Genomic DNA, 20,621 nt, shown 5'->3' on the forward strand with positions numbered 1-20,621 from the left:
ACCATATTGCCAAATAAGGTGCACTTAGTGATTTCTAAGGGTCTTCATGCAGTACCCCCAAGTTGTCCTCTCAAAGTGAAACTGGAATGACAAGTCATTGGCATGAGTATGGATTCAATAATTCTAACATGATTCCTGTGTTTGAAATAAATGTTCATGGCCACCCTGTTGAGCTTTGATATGACAGTCCCTCAGTACCATGCAGGCAGATGTTGGTTTTGTGCTTTTGTCTTACCGACTCTGGCTCAGCCAATTGTGACCTATTGCTTTTTGTGCTGCTGTGGACTGCATCTGAAATTTGATCTCTTGTATGAAATCCACATCATGACTGGTAAGTCTTTGAGCCATCACTCTGCAGACTGTATCTATTCTTCTCTGCAATTCTCCCTGCTCATAGATTCTTTCATTAGCGACTTTTATGAGATAGTGCTTAAATTTTTATATTCTTGGAGGCATTCCTGCTAGTTATTTTTCTCATTCTGTTAAGAAACTAAATGCTCATGATTTATTTTGATGCCTATTTTCACATGAAGAATGTGATCTGATAATCTGTAACAAGACTAATAAATTGAGACAACTTCCTTCTAAATCACTGAATATCATGTTTCTGCATCAGATAATGCCTCTGATGCATAATAGACTGATTTGTGACACTCATTTATCTGCTCCTGAAAGAACATAGCTCCTTAACCTGCAACTGAAGCATCAGTTACTATTAGAATTGGAAAGGAAGAATTATAATGTACTAAGAGATCTGTAGACATCAATATTTCCTTAATCTTTTTGTAAGTGTTTCCTTCATGTGGATTCCAACACCATTCTTGTGCCTTCTTGAGAAGTTGTCTGTAATGGTTGCAGGTTATGCAAACATTTTGCCAAAAATTCACCATGCCCAATAACATTTCAAGATCCTAAATGTACATTGGAGTTAGGATTCCAACATATTACTGGCAGATTGGAGGGTGGTAAATGTAACCCAATTGTTTACAGAATGGGGAGGGAGAAAACTGGAAATTTAAGATCAGTTATCCTAACATCAGTAGAAGGGAAAACGTTAGAGTCTATCATAAAGAATGTTTGAACATTTAGAAAATACTAACTGGATTACTCAAAGGAGAAAGTGAACACTGGAAATGCTGGAGATTAGAGTCGAGAGTGTGGTGCTGGAAAAGCACAGCCAGTCAGGCAGCATTCAAGGAGCAGGAGAATCGACATTTCAGGCATAAGCCCATTCCTCGGATGCTGCCTGGCCCGCTGTGCTTTTCCAGCACCACACTCTCAACTTGGTTCAATTACCCTTTATGGTCTTTCTAGGTTCAGGTCTGCTCGTACTGCACACAAAGCAATACTTAAGTACACGTGACAACAATAAATCAGATACTACAAATTCTGGAGTTAATATTGAGTTCAACACATTCAGACTGTGAACTCACTCCCATCTCTTTCCTATTTTTTAGCTTTACTTGTTGCATTCTGTGTCACCATGTCCTCTCTCCCCTCCTCCCATCCCAATGGGACTGTCTGTTATTTCCAATCTGGCAGTTAGACACGTCACTGTTCTGCCATTCTCACACTCTCATCAATTACTCCGCGCTATCAACAACCTTTGATCTCCAGTAGTCCACCCCCTAATTATTGCATAAATGTTACCCCCTGACACTTCATGTCAGGTCTGATGAAGAGTCATCTAGACTCCAAACATTGGCTTACTCTCTCTCCATGGCTGCTGCCTGACATGCTCTGATCACCTGCATTTTTTTTGTTTTCAGTACAGATTCCAGCATCTGCAATAATTTGCTCCCTAATTGAATGCTTGCCTTGTCAGTGTCATTCCATGAACAATAAAAGATGTGACATGTTCTGTGTGCCAAAAAGAAAACATCGACACATTGTAGCACAGTGGCTCAGTGGTTAGCACTGCAGCCTCACAGCACCAGGGACCCGGGTTTGATTCCCAACTCAGGCATTTGTCTGTGTGGAGTTTGCAGATTCTCCCGTGTCTGTGTGGGTTTGCTCCGGTTTTCTCTCACAGTCCAAAGATGTGCAGGTTAGGTGAATTGGCCAGGCTAAATTGCCCATAGTGTTAGGTGCATTAGTCAGAGGGAAATGGGTCTGGGTGGGTTACTCTTCGGAGGGTCGATTGTGGACTGGTTGGGCCAAAGAGCCTGTTTCCACGCTGTAGGGAATCTAATCTGCACATATTTCTATTGAGGAAAAAGCTATGGTGCAGTCAGTTCCTATTGCATCTGGATGGCAATACCCTTGGGAAACAAAGTTTGAATTAAATCAGTAAAACTCAATTGACAATCCCTGTTGCTTTTCCATTCCAATCATTATGTGACCAATCAGCACACATTTCTCATTCATTGAATAAATCCACCCATTGAAGGTGTCACTTATAGTTCTGGCTTTCAGCAGCTGAGATGGGGATGTTGTGAAACTTGAAAGGGTTCAGAAAAGATTTACAAGGATGTTGCCAGGGTTGGAGGGTTGGAGCTATAGGGAGAGGCTGAATAGGCTGGGGCTGTTCTCTCTGGACCGTCGGAGCTGAGGGGTGACCTTATAAAGGTTTATAAAATCATGAGGAACATGGATAGGATAAGTAGACAATGTCTTTTCCTTGGGGTAGGGGAGTCCAGAACTAGAGGGCATAGGTTTAGGGTGCTAGGGGAATGATTTAAAAGAGGCCTAAAGGGCAACTTTTTTCATGCAAAGGTTGGTGCACGTATGGAATGAGCTGCCAGAGGAAATGGTGGAGGATGGTCCGATTAGAGCATTTAAAAGGCATCTGGGTGGGTATATGAATAGGAAGAGTTTACAGGGATATGGGCTAAGTGCTGGCAAATGGAACTAGATTAATTTAGGATATCTGGTCGGCATGGGCAAGTTGGACCGAAAGGTCTGTTTCCGTGCTATGAATCTCTGTGACTATGTGGTGTCATATTACCAGATCTCCTCCCTCTCTCCCTTTGGTGAGCTTGAGGATGAGGATGTTGCTGCCAGGACCAATTGCCCTGCTACATGAAGCAGTCTCTAGGGGCATACAGAATAGAATAGTTGGAAGAAAATTGACAATTAATGTAAAATGACTTTGCATGCTATCTTAACATTTATTGTAATTGAGTTAAGAACAGCTTAGTCGCGCACAAAGAAATTCTATGAAAATGGATTAATTTATCAGTGCCAAGAAAATTAAACAATATAGTGTCTAAAAGTGCTTGAAAGAAACTAATAATAAAGGTCTCAGTAGGTTTGTGTGCTAGAGGACTTTTAAATTTTGGTTAGTGTGGCTGATAAGCATGATAAACCAACAAAACATCAGCATCAAACTTTGTAATTTTTACCAAGAGTGAAACACTGTAGGTGCAGGAAATCCAAAATAATGACAAGAATTGCTGAAAAGTCTCAGCAGGTCAGGCAGCATCTGTGGACAAAAATTGAGCCAGTGTTTCAGGTCAAGATGACCTTGACAGGTCAGAGCTGAAGTAAGAGCTTTTAAAACTTACATTTCTGTCTTTCTTCAATTTCTATGAAGGGTCACCTTGACCACAAACAATAATTTTGTTCCTCTCTACTGACTGGCCTGCTTTTCCTTTGATTTTGCAGTTTTTAAAGTTCTCTTCAATTATCGCAGTAGCACTGTACTCTGTTATCAGCCATTTCTGTCGAAGTGACCCTTTCACATGTAAACCTCTTCTGCCTGGGACCCATAACAGTGCTGAATGTCAGGAATGCACCATTTTTTATCATAGAATAGAATCCCTATCGTGTGAAAGCAAACCATTTGGCCCATCAGGTCCACACTGACCCTTTGAAGAGCATCCCACCTTTTCTTGTAACCTTGTATACAGCATGGTTAACCCACCTAACCAAGCATCCGTGGACACTGTGCATAATTTAACCTGGCCAATCCACCTAACCTGCATAGCTGTGGGAGGGGACCGGAGCATCCAGCGGAAACACACATAGACACAGGGAAAATGTGCAAACTCTACACATACAGTAGCCTAAGGGTGAAATCGAAGCCAGGTCTCTGGTGCTGTGAGCCACCATGTCGTTTATGCTTTGCATTACTAAGGCATGAGGTGTCCTGTTATTTGTATCTTGTTATAATGTTCTTCACTCACATTTTGAACAGATGTATTATCCACCTGACATCACTTCCAGAGCTGGCAGAGATGTGGCATTGATTTGGAGGTGGTATGTACAAGGTGTGGGCAGAGAATACTAGTGGAAGATACGTAACACTTCCACGCTCCTTTGCACATCTACCCTTACAGTGACAAAACAAGAGACATCTTCAGTAAGAGGTGAAAGGAAGCAATATCCAAAGAGGCAGCAGAGTTCCACATATATTGTTTTTTGTTAGATTCTCAACTTTCAATAAATTGGTCTCTGTTTGCAATATAACCTAAGCATTTAACAATTGCTGTCACAGTTTAGCGGTTTTGAAGGAATCTTTCACTAGTGAGGCTGTGAAATTGAACATTAATCTCTCTCAGAAATATTGACCAGAATTTTAGTTCCCTGTTTTCTCATTTGTTCAACCTATTTAATGTCATATCCATGGCCTTTTCCTGCTCTAAACCATACACAATCTTCTAAATAGCACGCAAAATGTTTAACTTATCCAGTCCTTGCTCTTAAACAAACACTCCAGAATGAAAGGTGCTTCAGTGCATTTTTCTCTTACAATGATGCTCTCATGGATAGTGTGCCCACAAACAGGCTGCTTCTGTGTTAAACCTGAAATAGAACATTACAAAAAACTCTTTCATGACTCAGAACTAGAGAATGCCAGGGGCCAGTTGTTCATGTAAAATAAACCATCAAATTGGCAATAACATTTGAATCGATGAACATGCAAGTATGTGTTGGTTACATAGGCAGTAATGTGATTGATTTTCTTTTTGTACAGTATATAAACATTTATAGATTATACACTGCTTCTGGCCAGGATATACTTCAGAAGTCCTCCATCAGACGTACTTCATCAGTCTGTGTATGTAAACAGAGCTTCCATTGCATTTCTGGTAAAGTAAAACCCACGTCATGGGAGCAATTCATAGGAACCTCCCCAACTTTATTTTAAATTGTGGGCACAACTTCAGTCTTTATATGGTGGTCATGCAGTTGACTCCACTTGGCATCAATGTTTTAATTAATTTACCAGTATCATGCCTGGAAAATACCTGCTGTCATGAATGTTTAATCGTGGTACAGAATGTACAAGTTGTGCAGATTTCTGTGAGCAACGACAAAGAAGAAATATTAATAATGTCCCACTGGGAGCATGCATGTTCCGTCAATATGCATTACTTCTGTTTTAGTTATCTGACTGCTTGCCTATCCATACTTGAAATAGTTTCCTTTATCCACCTACCTGACTTTCCTTGTATATATTTATCTATCTGTGGAGCTCTATCCATTCAACTGTTTCTCTAGAGCTATCTATGTATTTGCAGTAAAGCCTCAATGAGTCATGTTTGGATTACTGAAAACTCTGGCTGTGACAAAGCTGACAGCCACTTCCACACCTCAGGACGGAGGCAGCATGGTCACTTAGTGGTTAGCACTTCTCCTTCATATTACCAGGAGCCTGTGTGGGCTTCCTCCAGGTAATCCAGTTTCCTCCCACAGACCAAAATATGCGCAGGATAGGTGGATTGGCCATGGTAAATGAGTGGCTATTGGGATGGTGGTGGGGGCTGGGTCTGGGTGGGATGCTCTTTGGAGTGTTATAATGCAAACTTGATGGGCCAAATGGCCACTTTCTGTTCTGTAGGGATTCCTTGAAACACAGCAGAAGAATATACATAATAAGCCAAAGCTCCAGACTAGTAACTCTAGATGAAACCATCTCATGGACACTTGTCACACTACTGTGCCAAGAAACTGAAGAACAGCTAGGCCACATTACAGGACCAAGTCATACACTGCAAAATGGTCTTGTCTAAATCCTGGACAGTATGGATGAAAGGCATGGGTGAAATTGGATTGCTTTAATTTTTGTTGCTGTTTAGTATTTAAAGTTGAAATATATAATGGCAGGAAGTAAAGCAAGGAAAGATGCACTGGCATTAGAGAGAACATTCACAAGGTAGATTCAAGGTGTGGTGGTATTTTGTTTGGAGGAGTGGTTGAGTAGGTTAGGACTATACTCCTTGGAGAAAGTGAGGACTGCAGATGCTGGAGTACCAGAATTGAAAAATGTGGTGCTGGAAAAACACAGCAGGCCAGGCAGTTCCGAGGAGCAGGAGAATCGACGTTTCGGGCATAAGCCCTTCTTCAGGCGAAACGTCGATTCTCCTGCTCCTCGGATGCTGCCTGGCCTGCTGTGTTTTTCCAGCACCACATTTCTATACTCCTTGGAGTCTAGAACAATGACAGCGGAACTTATTGAACACAAAATTCTTAGGGATCTCAATAGAATTCGTGTGGAGAATTAGTCTTCTCTTGTGATAGGGTCTAGGATCAAACAGCAGACTCTAAGTAAATTGGCACTCATCTAAAACAGAGGAGATGTTTTCTCAGACAGCAGTCAATCTGTGGAATTTTTATTGTAGATGCCAGTCAAGGTTGGATCATTAAGTGGCTCAAGGTTGAGACAGACAAATTTTTAATCAGTCAGGGAATCAAGGGTTATGGGGAAAAGGCAATAAAGCAGAACTGAAGATTATCAGATCAGCCATAATCTCATGAAGAAGCAGACAAAATTCAATGGGTCAAATGGTCTACTTTTGCTCCTGTAATGTGTCCCTGCTTTGAACAGTATTAACATGGCTGGCATCAAAAAGCTGCTGTTTCTTGGAAAGACCAAGAAAGCACATTCACAAAGCAATGTCAAGACAACACCCATTTAATGAAATTGCCTGGATAACCTCCAATTATTTTGTGAGGTGTACATCAGCAAATTGAACAGAATGTATCAATGGATAAAAAGGAGGATTAACACCCTGATGACCCTGAAGAGGCTGATTAACGTTCACCCGCTCCAGTTTCCTGAGCTGAAGCCACAAAGTTTGCAGAGATGCTCTAGGATTTCATATTTCACCAAAAAAGTAAACAGAAATTATGTTTGACTGCATTGATGATGTGGCGGACTGTATCATGCTCCTCAGGAAACAGCAGTAAAAGATTAAAGTTTAACTCTGGGAAAATTCAATATTGTTTCTCAAAGCCTTTATTATATATGGTCAGGTGATTGTAACATGTGAACAAATTGAAAGTTAGACATGTTGTCACCAATTTACCTCATCACCGCGTTTTCAATTGCTTTTTTTCTTGTTAAACCAAACAGCAAGTTTTTGGACAAATCAGATGACATGGAGACTTCCTCAGTTACCTTTATGTTCTGCACAAACAAATTTTTGGTTATGCCCCATCTGATTTGACTTTGCGCGGTTTTACCATATTTAACTATCTACTCAAAATAGGGGGCAAGCCTCAAACGCATTTGATTTACATGTAGTATGCAAATTACAATGATTGACACAAGGGAATACCATCTCACTCAGGTACACTGAACACTTTGGCATGCAGTTTCAGGTTATAGTTCTCATATTTCAGTGCACCAGCTCAAGAAACGCAGACAAAACTTTGAAATACTTAAAAATGAGGAGGATCCAGTCACACTATGATCCCAGACCAAGTTTTGCATTTTATATGTCCAGCCTAACAGTTAGGATTTCTAGTGAAGCAAAGATCAAAGGCTGTCAATGAAAAAGTGCTGCAAGTCCTGGAGTCAGAGAAATGTACAGCATGGAAACAAAACCTTCTGTCCAACTCATCCATGCCAACCAGATTTATTAAATTAATCTAGTCCCATTTGCCAGCATTTGGCCCATATCCCTCCAAACACTTCCTATTCATGTACCCATCAAGATGCCTTTTAAATGTTGGAATTGTATCAGCCGCCACCACTTCCTCTAGGAGCTCATTCCATATATGCACCACCCTCCTTGTTAAAAAAAAAAGGTTGCCTTTAGGTCCATTTTAAACCTTCCCTCCCCGCTTCACCTTAAACCTATGCCCTCTAGTTTTGGACTCCCTGACCCCAGGGAAAAGACCTTGTCTATTTAGCCTATCCATGCCCCTCATGATTTTATAAACCTCTGTAAGGCCATCCCTCAGCCCTGGGTCTAGGTGGGTTGCTCTTCGGAGGGTCGGTGTGGACTGGTTGGGCCGAAGGGCCTGTTTCCACACTGTAGGGAATCTAATCTAACTCTCCAGGGAAAATAGTCCCAGCCTATTCATCATTTCCCTATGGACGACATAAAGGAAGATGGCATTGGTTATTGAAGTCAGTTATTGCATTTTCAAAATATCATTCAGTAGATCCTGACGAAATCACCATGCCCCCATTATCTATTGAATCTTCCCTCCATCTTGAGATCACCAATGACATTACTCACTGGTCATTTAACAGGTGTTTAATTCCATTTAGTGCAATATCACAGACAGGGATACAGTAGTTTCACATCAACAACAATGAACAAGTAGTGTGTAAGTCATGATAACTCAGAAGTTGTACAGTGATATCCCAATCTGGAACGTTGTGAAATAGAATTTGATGGAAGACTACAAATGTCCTTGCAGCATATTATTAAGCATTCTGGACTTTGAAGGTGCAGCTTTAGTTTACATTACAATAACATGGGCATTTCCAGCCTGGGATTGGCTAACTAAACGTCAATAGCAAGGGTACTGGCAGAGTGGTGGAAGCATGAGCATTTGTAGGAATGAGGTTTTTTTGTCTTAAGAGATAATCAGAACTTCTTGCAATATGGAGCCACTGAGATACTTGATCTATGCTAATGTTGCTGTTTCCATGACAAGAATATTCCATGAATGAAAGCCTACAAAATCGCATCTTCAAAGATTCAGCCTGCCATGACATAGGGTGTTGGGTATCTGTGCTGTACCCTTCAGACTACTCTACATAGTTAGGGCATTCCTACTGAGTCAGCTGTGTCTTTGTTATTTCCTGATTTAGGAGTAATTATTGTCTGATTCTCAGCAGGTGCTGTGAACTCTATTTATGTTCTAACATACAGAACATGAAATACAGCTGTCTAGAACAGTTCTTCCATTCCCCTACGCCCTGAGAAGTGTTGGTCTGTGGTTGCTCTCCAACAACATAGATAGTGAAGGGCAACTTCCAGCATATGGTAGAGTGCACAGCTGAGCTTTAAAGCAGATGCCAGTGGCAGGGATCTGGGATAGAAACATGGAAAACAGGAACAGGATTAGGCTATTCATCCCTTCGAGCCTGCTCCATTGTTCATTATGATTATATCTAGTCATTCAACTTAGTAGCCTGGCCCTGCTTTTCTCCGTACCCTCTGATACCTTCAACCAAAATTGCCACATCCTTCTTGTTTTTGCCTCAGTGGCTTTGTTTGGTGAGGAATTCCCTAGGCTCACTGCTCTCTGGAGAGTTTGAGTTATAAGGAGAGGTTGGACAGGCTGGGATTAGTTTTCACTGGAGCATAGAAGGCGGACGGTTAGAGGTTTATAAAATCATAAAGGGTATAGATAGGTGAATGGCTGGTGTCTTTTCCCTAGGGTAGGGGATTTCAAGACCACAGGGCATCATTTTAAGGTAAAAGGAGGAAGCTTTAAAAAAGACATGAGGGGCAACTTTTTTTGTTTAAACTCAGAATGGTTCTTACGTGGAAGTGGTGGATGCAGGCACAGTTACATTGTGTAAAAGACATTTAGGTAAGCACCTGAATACAAAATGTTTGGAAGCACAGGCGGGTGGGACGAGTTTAGTTGGGAACATGATTGACATGGACTGGCTGGATCGAAAGGTTTGTTTCCAAGCTGCATGACTTGAACTCTCCAGGTGAAGAAATTTCTCCTCATCTCAGTACTAAATATTTTACCTTGTATCGTTAGACTGTGACCACTGGTTCTGGACTGCCCTACTATCAGCGACATGTCTCCTGCACCTACCCTTTCTAATTATGTTGGAATTTTATAGGTTTCAAGGATTTCCTAGATACCCCGGCAGTGGCAAAAACCTCTTCCTACGGCGAGTAGAAAAAGTGGGTGCCATAGCAATGCAATGCATAGGTAATCAGGCAAGTTTGGGAAGGTACTGTGAGAAAACTTACTCAGCCTCACCTTTCGTGAAACACATCAAAATTGACATTTAGCTGACTTCTGATAAAATTCAGCCCAGTGCTTTTGGATGAAATTGTCTATGGGCAGCATGTCAGCGAAAATGAGGGGGATCTCAGGATGCTTCAGCTATGATTAGACAGAAAACAATGGAACCTGAAGAGTGCAGTCGTTGGATGAAAGGGAGTGGGTCAAATAATGCAGGCAGGTGAAAAGGACATAAAATGTCACTTGTGACCATAAAAAGAGACATACCAAAGCCAACAGAGGTTGATGGGAATCGAACAATTTAAACAGAATGCCAAGGAAGGTGGGCATGGCTTCAACAGGCAACATGATAACTTGGCTGCATGTCAAATATACCTTTCATGTAATCTATTCAGAGATTGATTTTTAATATAAAAAAAAAGGAAAATGATCTGCCAGGGACAGAGTTTACACCAATCATAAGGATATTAGTGCTCTCTTGTGAGCAGCAATAAAAAGTAAAGATACATGTGCACATTAACAGGATCCATACGATGCTTGCTGCTGGCAAATGGATGCAGCCATGCCTCAATCTGGACATGGAAGAATTTTCAATAGTCATCTGTCATCAATTAGGAACAGTACGCTAAAGAGAAACAACTTTAACCTTACAATGTAGTTGGAATATGATAAATAACTGTCCAAGAACTGATGCATGACTGTGCAGAATGATATAGTTTAAGCACTCTTGAAGGAATATGTCTCAAGTGAGACGTATTGGAAAATTTGTGTCATGTATGGCAATGCTGGCCCATGAAAGCTTGAACAGAATGTAATTGTATTATTGAGTGATCGCTGACAGAACAAAAATGAAAGGGGAGAGGCAGGCAGCCAGTTTTGGAAAAAAAAACGCCAAATTTTGCAATGCTAATATCCTGCATTGAAACTGTCAGTGTCTACACGCCTGAAGACATTATAGTTCACAATCATAGATTTCAACTGAAATGCTTTAGTCATTACTAATTTAGTTTCCAAAATCTAAAATTAGGGACACCAAATCTTGTTATGATCAAGCCTGAAGACATGTCTGTCACAGAGTATTTCTGGGTCAGGGAGTGAGAAGGACAGAGGCAATTGATAATTTCCTCATTAGTGACCCAGGGTTGAAACATGCTTGTCTTCTGGGAATAAATCCAATTTATCTGAATGGTATAGATCAGCAGTCCTGTCAAAAGCATTTGATTTTGTAAACTTGTACCTCACCGAGCCCTCTGTTATTTACATTTCACTCTGTGACATCTTCAACGTTGTGTCAAACGATCCTAAGTATTTTCTGGAATTGACAACACTGTAGTTTAGTCAATTTAGTTAGAAAGGTTTTAAAATTTGCAGAGCAACATGGACTGAATTCCTTCTACCATCGACTCAGTCAAATAAAATAACACAGCAGATGAGTTATGTCAGTAGGTCAAGAGAGGGAAAAAAAAACAAAACTTAGTTTCATTACTTTAAAAAAACTGCAAATGCAAAAAGTGGTTTTTTTTGAAAAGCTAAACCTTCCAAAGAAATGGTCTAAATAACTTTTTTTCACCAGTTTACGTTATTTCTCCGGATGTTCTGCCAATTTCCTACCAAACTTATGGCAAAAGATCAGGAGAGTTCAGGGCCAGTATCAATCTTACCTCAGTTAACCTTTGTAAATATTTCCTGTTCTTTTCCAAAACGATTTGAAATTAAGTGGTTTAAAAGGTGCCAAGAGATAAAGAAAAAAATAATCCATCAGTACTGCTAATTGAGTGTTACCCACACTGTGGGGAAAGTTACTCCCAATAAGTTTAAAAAATGGAAAGAGTGCTACAATGACATATGAATCTCTAGCAACCTCCACTGATGAGCCATTAAAAGCCTTTGGAATTGGCAATGTTTAATCCTGTTTATGAAATTTTGGTGGCTCTTCTGCTGAGGTTTAATGTTGTCAAGTGGGCGAATTTTCACGGAAATGGCATCCCTGGTGAGCTTTGATGTTGCTGCTAAAAATAATTTTTATCCTGGCGGGTATTACGTTGTTAAAAACAGAAAATGTTTAAATTACAACGTTTTCTATATTTAAGAGAGGATGTGACAAGTTAATGTGTGGGTGAGACGTATGAATTTTGCCTTTCAATGAGTTTTGTCCTCTTTCAGCAAAAAAAAGCTTAAAATAGTTAACTCGGGATGGCCTACGTCCAGTTAAATCACCCCTGATTCTAGGGGTTATTGTAAAGTGAGACAAGAGCAAATGCAACAGAGCGTCAGTGCTATTTGGTGAATATCAAAAACACTGCCAGATTTATGCTTAACAGGCTTCAGTTTACAAATGATAGATTCTGGATTTAGATTCCCAGTGAAGGAAACTGGCAAGGGCAGCTCCTAATGTTTACCATTCGGGAACTGTGGGTTGTATTTTTGAATTTTACAAAAGCACATACTGCTCACCCTCCCCCACTCAGGTAGGTAAGTTTGTCACTAACTAAAGGATTCTAAAACCGCTGCTTCACAGCCATAATAGGCTGAGATAATATCGAGGTGATTGTGGAAGCTTTTTCCCCTCAGGGAAAGGAGATCTCCTACTTGAGAGCCATCGGCTGATCTGATTGACTGGCAGCAGAATAGTCCCAGCAGAGCCGATAGTGGACACTGCTGGTATTACAAGCAATTCCAATAAGATGCTATAGGTTACTGGGCTCATGGGGAATTCTGGGATTCTTGGTTGGTTACCTTTGAGTTGGGAGGCCTAGTTAGTGTTTTAAAGACCAGTGGGGAAATCGCAAAATGTCGGGGGAGGTGATAGTTTTGGGTTTTCTCACAAGATACATCAGCATCACTAGCAAGGCCAGTATTACTTACATCCTTAATTATCCTTGAGTACTTTTTCTATTTGCCTAAGAATATGGACCTCAAGGGCTGGACTAGCATTTATTACTCATTCCTAATACCCTTAAACTGAGCAGCTTGCTGGGCTATCTTAGAGGGCAGAGTCAAAAAGTGTGGTGCTGGAAAAGTACAGCCGGTCAGGCAGCATCATAAGAGCAGGAGGGTCGATGTTTTGAGCATAAGCTCTTCATCATTCCTTTTTGACTCGGATCCCCAGCATCTTCAGTCCTCACTTTTTCCATTTAAGAGGGCAGTTAAGAGTCATCTGCATTGTCATAATCCTAGGAACATATATAGGTCAGACCAGGTAATGCTGGCAGATTTCCCTCCCTAAAAGAAACAGGTGGGTTTCTCAAACAATTGACAATGATTACACAGTTGTCATTACACTAGCTTTTAATTCCAGATTGTTATTGAATTCAAATTTCACCATCTGACCCTGTGGGATTCAAAACCATATCCCTGGATCTGGTTAGTCTGACACTCCAGATTACAAATTCAGTAAAATTACCATGATGTCACTGCAATAACTCCATGAAAGCTGGTATCCTGTTAACAAGTGACCCTTTATTTACACGTGCATAATACATAACACTGATCCAGCTGGCTCAGATCTGGCTCCTAGAGTGAGCAGAACTCCTGACACTCTTGTATTTATCTGTCAGCCAGAACTCCCTGATTGGACCAGGTTAGCAGCTCATATTCCATGAGATACACCTGGCTGACCTTGTTACAATCATTACAGTCACCATCTCCTCATTCAGTATTTCAGAGGGCAGCTAAGAGTCAAACACGTTCTATGAATTTAGATTTAGACAGAGACTATCCTAGATAAAAGGTGGGTGTTAAATGAATTGAGGCCTGTTTCCCCTAGACAGAGATCGGGACAGCCACAGAGTCTGGTGGGTGTGGAGGTGGTGATATAGAAAAAGCTGTCCTTGCTGCCTCAGGACTGTGTTCAAGTTGTTAAAAAAAACAATAAAACAAACAGAAACATCCTTCCATCCCCACCATTCACACCCCACAGAAACTTCCACAGCTTATCCATGCCAATCATACCACCTCATGATGCCTCAAACCTCCATGATAGTCCTTGACAAACCCTCTACCAACTTACTTCCAACTCCTGTCAATCCATGCCGCCCAGCTAGCAATCTGTTCCGAGATATTCCATGCCGCATCACATAGCAACCACCATGTCAGGACTAACATGGAGATGAAATAAAATAAATTTCTTAAGCCTCGATTTAGAAATGCACCAATTAAAATTGATCATTCTTATGGATAAAGAAACATTTAATTTTCTTGAACTACTCACTCCTGTATAAAACAAACCTTTGCATTCATAGCCCAACTTCAAAGCTCCTGAAGTGATCAAACTGTGAAATAACAGGAACTATAACAATTGATTGTGAAATCCATTATGTGGCACAAATCCTATCGTGATAGCCCTCGGGCTTAGGTCAACAGACAAAAATTGAAATAATGATCCCTGGTTTTCTTAAAGTTGAAGACAGCTTTTACAAAAATCATTAAAGGTCAGCAGATATAAATGGGAGCATGACAGTTTCCTTGCCAGTTTGACAATTTGAATACAACAGACAGCTCCAATTAGTTTATCTGTTAAATATACACATTGAAATCTACTTTTAACAATTTCAAAGGGCACCTTACCTCTTCCAACGGTTTCTTGACCCTACCCAACAATGATGTTCTCCATCGCCAAAGAACTCCAGCACTTTGAGCCCTCCTCCTGAAGTTATGTTGGTTCTCTCAGAAGTGAAAATTGGATCTGTTTAAAGGTGGATAGGCATTAATGTATGCAACTGTCTTCATGAACTATTGGTGTACAATGTGCAACCAGCCATTTTCCCCAGAGAATATGGTGGCTTTGCACCTTCAAGGGCAGGACTTTCTCTGTTTTTTTAATGAAATTTCAGGAACAGATGTCAACATCAAAATCTTCTGATGGACTAGGTATCAGCGTGCTCTAAAACATAAACAAGTCAGTGTATTTATCTCTCACATCCCATTCAACATTATTTCAAAACGTAATACTTCTTGTAAATTGTGGTTTATATCCTTTAGAATGATTTCCTAGACAATTAAAATGATCCTAACACCAGAGGAAATTCCAACTGGAGTTATTGTGAAACTCTTCTGCCACTATCTATTCGAAGTAATCAGTTGACTGGGAATTTTTCTTTTGAGCTAATAGGGTTTAGACTGCTTGGAGATTAACCCCTGCAGGAATCTCCAGATCCTTTCAAGAAAGCTTCTGTTCAGGGTCAACTCTCAGGGAGACTTCTTTTGAACCTGCTTTCCAATCTGTCCTGGCTTTGTATTTCACCGTTCAAATGAAGTGTGAGGAGCAATGATCCTCATTTAGTTTCAACCCCTTGATTCCCAGCAAGCAATACGAGTCAGAAACAAATAGTGCCAACATCCAAAATAAGTTAAAATGACAGGCGTCCAATGCTGTAAAACATTGGATTTTTTTTTAGGGTTTGAAAAACAACCTTTATGGATTTCTCTTCAGTATTTTAGAACTGAAACGTTGCCCCAAAAATGTCACTTCACATTGTTGCCACATTAATCTTTCCAGATGTGCAACTGTCACATGCAGCAGGTAATTTCTTAATGTTGGACAAAGGAACAGCCAAGGTCTTTCTCCTAGGCTGGGGGAATTTAAAACAAGGTGGTATAGGTTTAAGGGGAGAGGGGAAAGATCTAAAAGGGACTTGAGAGGTAACATTTTCTTGCAGAGGATGGTCTGTGTATGGAACAAACTGCCAGAGGAAGTGGTGTTGGCTAGTACAATTACAAGATTTAAAAAGGCATCTGGCTGGTTATATGAATAGGATGAATGTAAAGGGATATGGGCCAAATGCTGGCAAATGGGACTATGTCAGATTGGGATGGCTGGTTGGCCCACACAAGTTGGACTGAAGGGTCTGTTTCCGTGCTGTATAACTATGACTCGATGAATAGAATGTCGTTTTGTTTATGAGCATTCACTATTCTTGAGTCAGATCTTGTTCTCATAATCTGCAGATTGCGACACATTGTGGGTCTAGTCTAATTCAAGACTATAAAGCCTGACTGTGATCTCTCTCTGGTATCCCATGACAATCTATACATGGTGCCAAGATACTAAATATTATTGTTTTCTTAGGAAAATAAACAAACTTGCAAAAGTACATTTTCTGATGTTATACTCCGACCTGGCCCACTAAACATGCATATCAGGAATTCAGATGCAGGATATTATGGATGAATAAAGTTTTTCCACGGAATCATGAATTTGTACAATTACCCCTGTAATTTTTTATTTCCTGCAACCAGAGTAACAGACAGATTTATAATTTTGATCTTTATTCATTTATTCTCTCAGTTGGAATCACTGCCAGTTAACTGCATAGATCACTGTTGCAGTAATCCATCCTCTCGTATCATTTATTAAAATGCTCATATTTTATTTGTGTTGGGAGTGCGACCAGTATCTCTTTCAAACTCAGAAAAGACCAAGCTGGCTACCTAACTAAATGGAATATGTTTGTTATAAACAAGGTAACTTGAAATCAGTATTTGAAATTTGTTTTGAAAATGAGCTTGGAGACAATGTGAAAATTTTGTGTCAATGAACAGAATGTGGAAAATGTTGGGTGGTGGGAAAGGACAGGAAGTTTCTCAATGGGAACATGTAGCTTTCATGGATGAATGCAAAATATTATTGGGATTGGAACTGGGCAGTCTTTGACTCTACAAATTTAATGATTTTTCTCCACTGTCCACCATCCCTAATTGGCTGGCTAGACTGATGGATGCAGTGTGTTGAGGACAGTGTGTTTCCTCTCTACTCTATGATGGATGGAGATAAGTTTATAATCATTTTGGTTGTATCCTGACAAAAGGAGTGGAGTATTGCATCTATGTCACTTTTTTTTTCTGGGAAACTGGATGCATTTCATAGGTTTTATCTGCTGATCTAGAAGATTTGTTTCTTTTCGATATTCATTCTTTGAATGTGGGAATCTAATGACTTATTGTTCACCACCAGTGGTGGTGTTAGCCTCTTTAAAGGATAAAGAAATTTGGTTTGGAATTAGGGAAAGCAGAAGCATGTGTACAGAGGGACAGTAATGGGGGAGTAGGGCTGGTGGTGGGGGCAAGCTTAAGGCAGATGGGTAGTAGGCCAAACAACCTTAGAGGGCATGGGTGGCTTTGTTAAGGGTTGGTATTGGCAGTACCAGCAACCATAGGAGCATGGATGACCAGGATGGGCATCAGTAACATGTAATGCCAGTGTTCAGGGGACAGAGAGGACCGTTCGAGGGAAAGTTTGATGTATTTGGTCTCTATGTTGAGCAGAAGAGTGGAAGTGGACTGTCAGGGAAATGTGAGGTAATAGGGTACAGGCAGAACCAGTGGTGACAGTAACCACTGCGAGCCCCTTTCCCTGCATGTAGATAACAGCAAAGGATGGCAAAGTGCAAGTGGAAACTGATCAGGATAAAACTTAGGGTGGGCAGAATCAGTGTCAGTTTGAGCCCAAAAATGTGGGATCAATGTCTGCTGGATGCTGGGACAGCGAAGAGGCAAATACATAAAGTATACATTTACAAACTCCAGATAATAGTAAATTGCAATCTTTTTGTCATCTCTTTACAACGCATGCAGAGTGAATCTGTTTAGGGTACAAATGCTGGTCAAAGAAGTGATTTTCAACATCAAAATTGGTTGCAAATTGAACATTGGCCTCTGAAGTCAGCAGCAATGACTTCAAAAGGAGGGGTGCGCTGGCCAAAGGTGACCCATTACTTGTGCAATTACTTGTCCTAAATTGGTACACGTATGGAGGGTGAAGCTGAATGAATGATGGAAATATGGTCCTTGTTATCAGGATGCAAAATGCCTCACTGTCTGGAGGATTATGTGCAGGCTATGCCACCCCTGACTGGTGATTTGCATTTGTCTGTCTGTACAGAATGCAGTTTTATAAGCATTTGATTTGCATTGTTGGGGTAAACTACAATCTCTGTTCCTATTGTTGGTGTTCACTTTTGCTATTTGCAAGTAAAAACTCATGCTTGGATTTGTCCATCTTGTGGCCTGGAAGTGATTTTCTACTATTGGGCAATATTAATCTGCAGGTGTCCAGGCAGCAATGGAGACAAAGGAATAGTAACTACATGGGGGCATTTAGACAGGATTGAGTTAAGGATAGTCAAACTGTGTGACACGGTGGTTAAGTAGTGACTAATGAGAAATTGGTGTTATATGTGAGGGACTGTCAGTCATGAGCAGCATGACTTTGTACAAGCTCTGCCATTATATTACCAGTAAGGGGTAATATTGGATTGCCAATGCTTCTCCAGCTGCGCACAGAGAGACCTAAGGGTGCAGATACATAATTCCTTGGAAGTGGCACCCCAGGTTGATGAGATGGTGAAGAAAGTGGTTGGCAAGTTTGCCTTCATCTGTCACAGCACTGAGTACAGTGATACATACAGATGAGGAAAGATACCACTTCGACTGGGACAATGCATCCATCCCAGGACAAGCCAAATAGACGCACACATGAAAATTCCTAGAAATAAGGCATTCCAACTGGAATTCTATCAACAAACATATTGACTAGGACCCGATTTACCACCCTCTGAGAAAATGAGCAAGTAATGACATCACCATAGGAAATGACATCACCAACCCAGAGAAAGCCAAATATATAAGTCGAAAGCAGGAATCATCAGCAGTGCTGATATGGAGGCTAACTGACGATGTTACCTAGTATGGTCATGAAACGTCTGAAAATGAACCTTCCAGCTCAGCGAGCAAACCGACACCCAAGACCTCAACCTAAGCTACAAATCTTCTCAAAACTCGCTAACTGATTATAGGAGTTGGGAGATCATTTTACAGTTGTACAAGACATTAGTAAGTTTGGAGTACTGCATACAATTTTGTTTGCTGTACTATAGGAAATAATGTTATTAAATGAGAAAGAATGCAAAAAAGATTGACAAGACTTGAAGGTTTGAGTTAAGGAGAGTTTGGGACTTTCTACCCTGCAGCTTTGGAGGCTGAGGGGTGACATTAGAGGTTGATAGAATCAGGAGGGGCATTGAAAAGGTGAATGGCCACGGTCTTTTTCTCAGGTTAGGGGAGTCTACAATTAGAGGGCATAGGTTTAAGATGAGAGGAGAAAGATTTAAAGGGGACCTGAGGGGTCACACAGAGGGTGGTGCATATAAGAAAGATTTACAGGAATATGGGCCAAACTCAGGCAAATGGGACTAGTACACTTTAGGAAATCTGGTCAGCATGGATGAGTTGGGCTGAAGGGTCTGTTTCCATGCTGTATGACTTGATGACTCCAAAAATGGTGAATCAGATTTAAGAAACGCCATGGTGGGGGGGATAGGTAGTTAATGAGGAGAGTTTGCTTAAAAACAGAGAGAAACCTCATTCAGCTTCATGGCGAGAAACTCGTCAAAAAACTCATTGCAAAAAACACACTTCACCAAAATAAGCCATAATATTTAGCCCCTACTCACATTTACCAATGTTACCTATTTCTGAATTTATATTAACCAAATTCAAATTATTGTGATTACTGTAATGTAATTCTATGGTTGTGTTCTCTGAATCTAACTTATTATTCCAGTGACATTATCACGATGATACCACATCCCTCCTTCAAGGCACGATCATTAATCTAGATTCACACATTCGTATTTGATGTGTTGCATTGCTGGAGGTGCTATTTTTCAAAGGAGGCACTGAAACTTCCCACTCCAGTTGGTACCAAACCTCTCATGAAACTCTGAACAAAAAAAAGCTCTACACTGCACTGGGAAATACGATACCTGTCCCAGGAGATTTCATAGCAAAGCTATTAAGGACTTCACTTGTATCAATCACAAAATCTCATAAGGTGTTAGGTGTCCTATACAAAGTGAAAACAAGTCTCTTTTGTCAATATTTAAAACAATTTTCAAAGGTTTATCAATATTTATCCTACAAAACTCAAATATCCCATTGATCTATTCTTTTAGGGCTTTGATAAAAGAAGAATAAGTTTTTAACATGGTTTATATCTTCTTTGCCCTCGTCACCTCCAAGAATCTTTTACCTGTTTCACCAAAATCTAAACACTCCTCAGAATGCCCATGTTATCTTTTTATTAGCTATTGGCATGAGTTGTAAAAAAACTTACTTTTATTATTTAAAATGTCTCCCTTTCTATCATCATGCAAAGATTCCTGCCAATATTCCTGTTAGGGTGAAAGGAAAGTTTGGTAGTTAAAGGAATGCTGGATGACTAAAGAAATTGAGGGTTTGGTTAAGAAAAAGAAGGAAGCATATGTCAGATATTGACAGGATAGATCAAGTGAATCCTTAGAAGGGTATAAAGGCAGTAGGAGTATACTTAAGAGGGAAATCAGGAGGGCAAAAAGGGGACATGAAATAGCTTTGGCAAATAGAATTAAGGAGAATCCAAAGGGTTTTTACAAATACATTAAGGACAAAAGGATAACTAGGGAGAGAATAGGGCCCTTCAAAGATCAGAGCTGAAAAATTTGTTGCTGGAAAAGCACAGCAGGTCAGGC

The 20,621-nt window shown here is 40.4% G+C and overlaps 1 long non-coding RNA gene across 1 annotated transcript in view; it reads right to left on the reverse strand.

Moving 5' to 3' along the window:
* LOC140454637 (uncharacterized) overlaps nt 1-14,795 on the reverse strand; it is a 162,185-nt gene extending 147,390 nt beyond the window's left edge. Inside the window, exon 1 of the long non-coding RNA XR_011952732.1 lies at nt 14,683-14,795. This is a non-coding gene — a long non-coding RNA (uncharacterized lncRNA). The remainder of the gene's footprint in view (nt 1-14,682) is intronic.
* Nucleotides 14,796-20,621: the final 5,826 nt, after the last annotated feature.

This window comes from Chiloscyllium punctatum, chromosome 3 (assembly GCF_047496795.1).
Source record: "Chiloscyllium punctatum isolate Juve2018m chromosome 3, sChiPun1.3, whole genome shotgun sequence".
In the NCBI taxonomy this organism is placed as follows: Eukaryota; Metazoa; Chordata; class Chondrichthyes; order Orectolobiformes; family Hemiscylliidae; genus Chiloscyllium; species Chiloscyllium punctatum.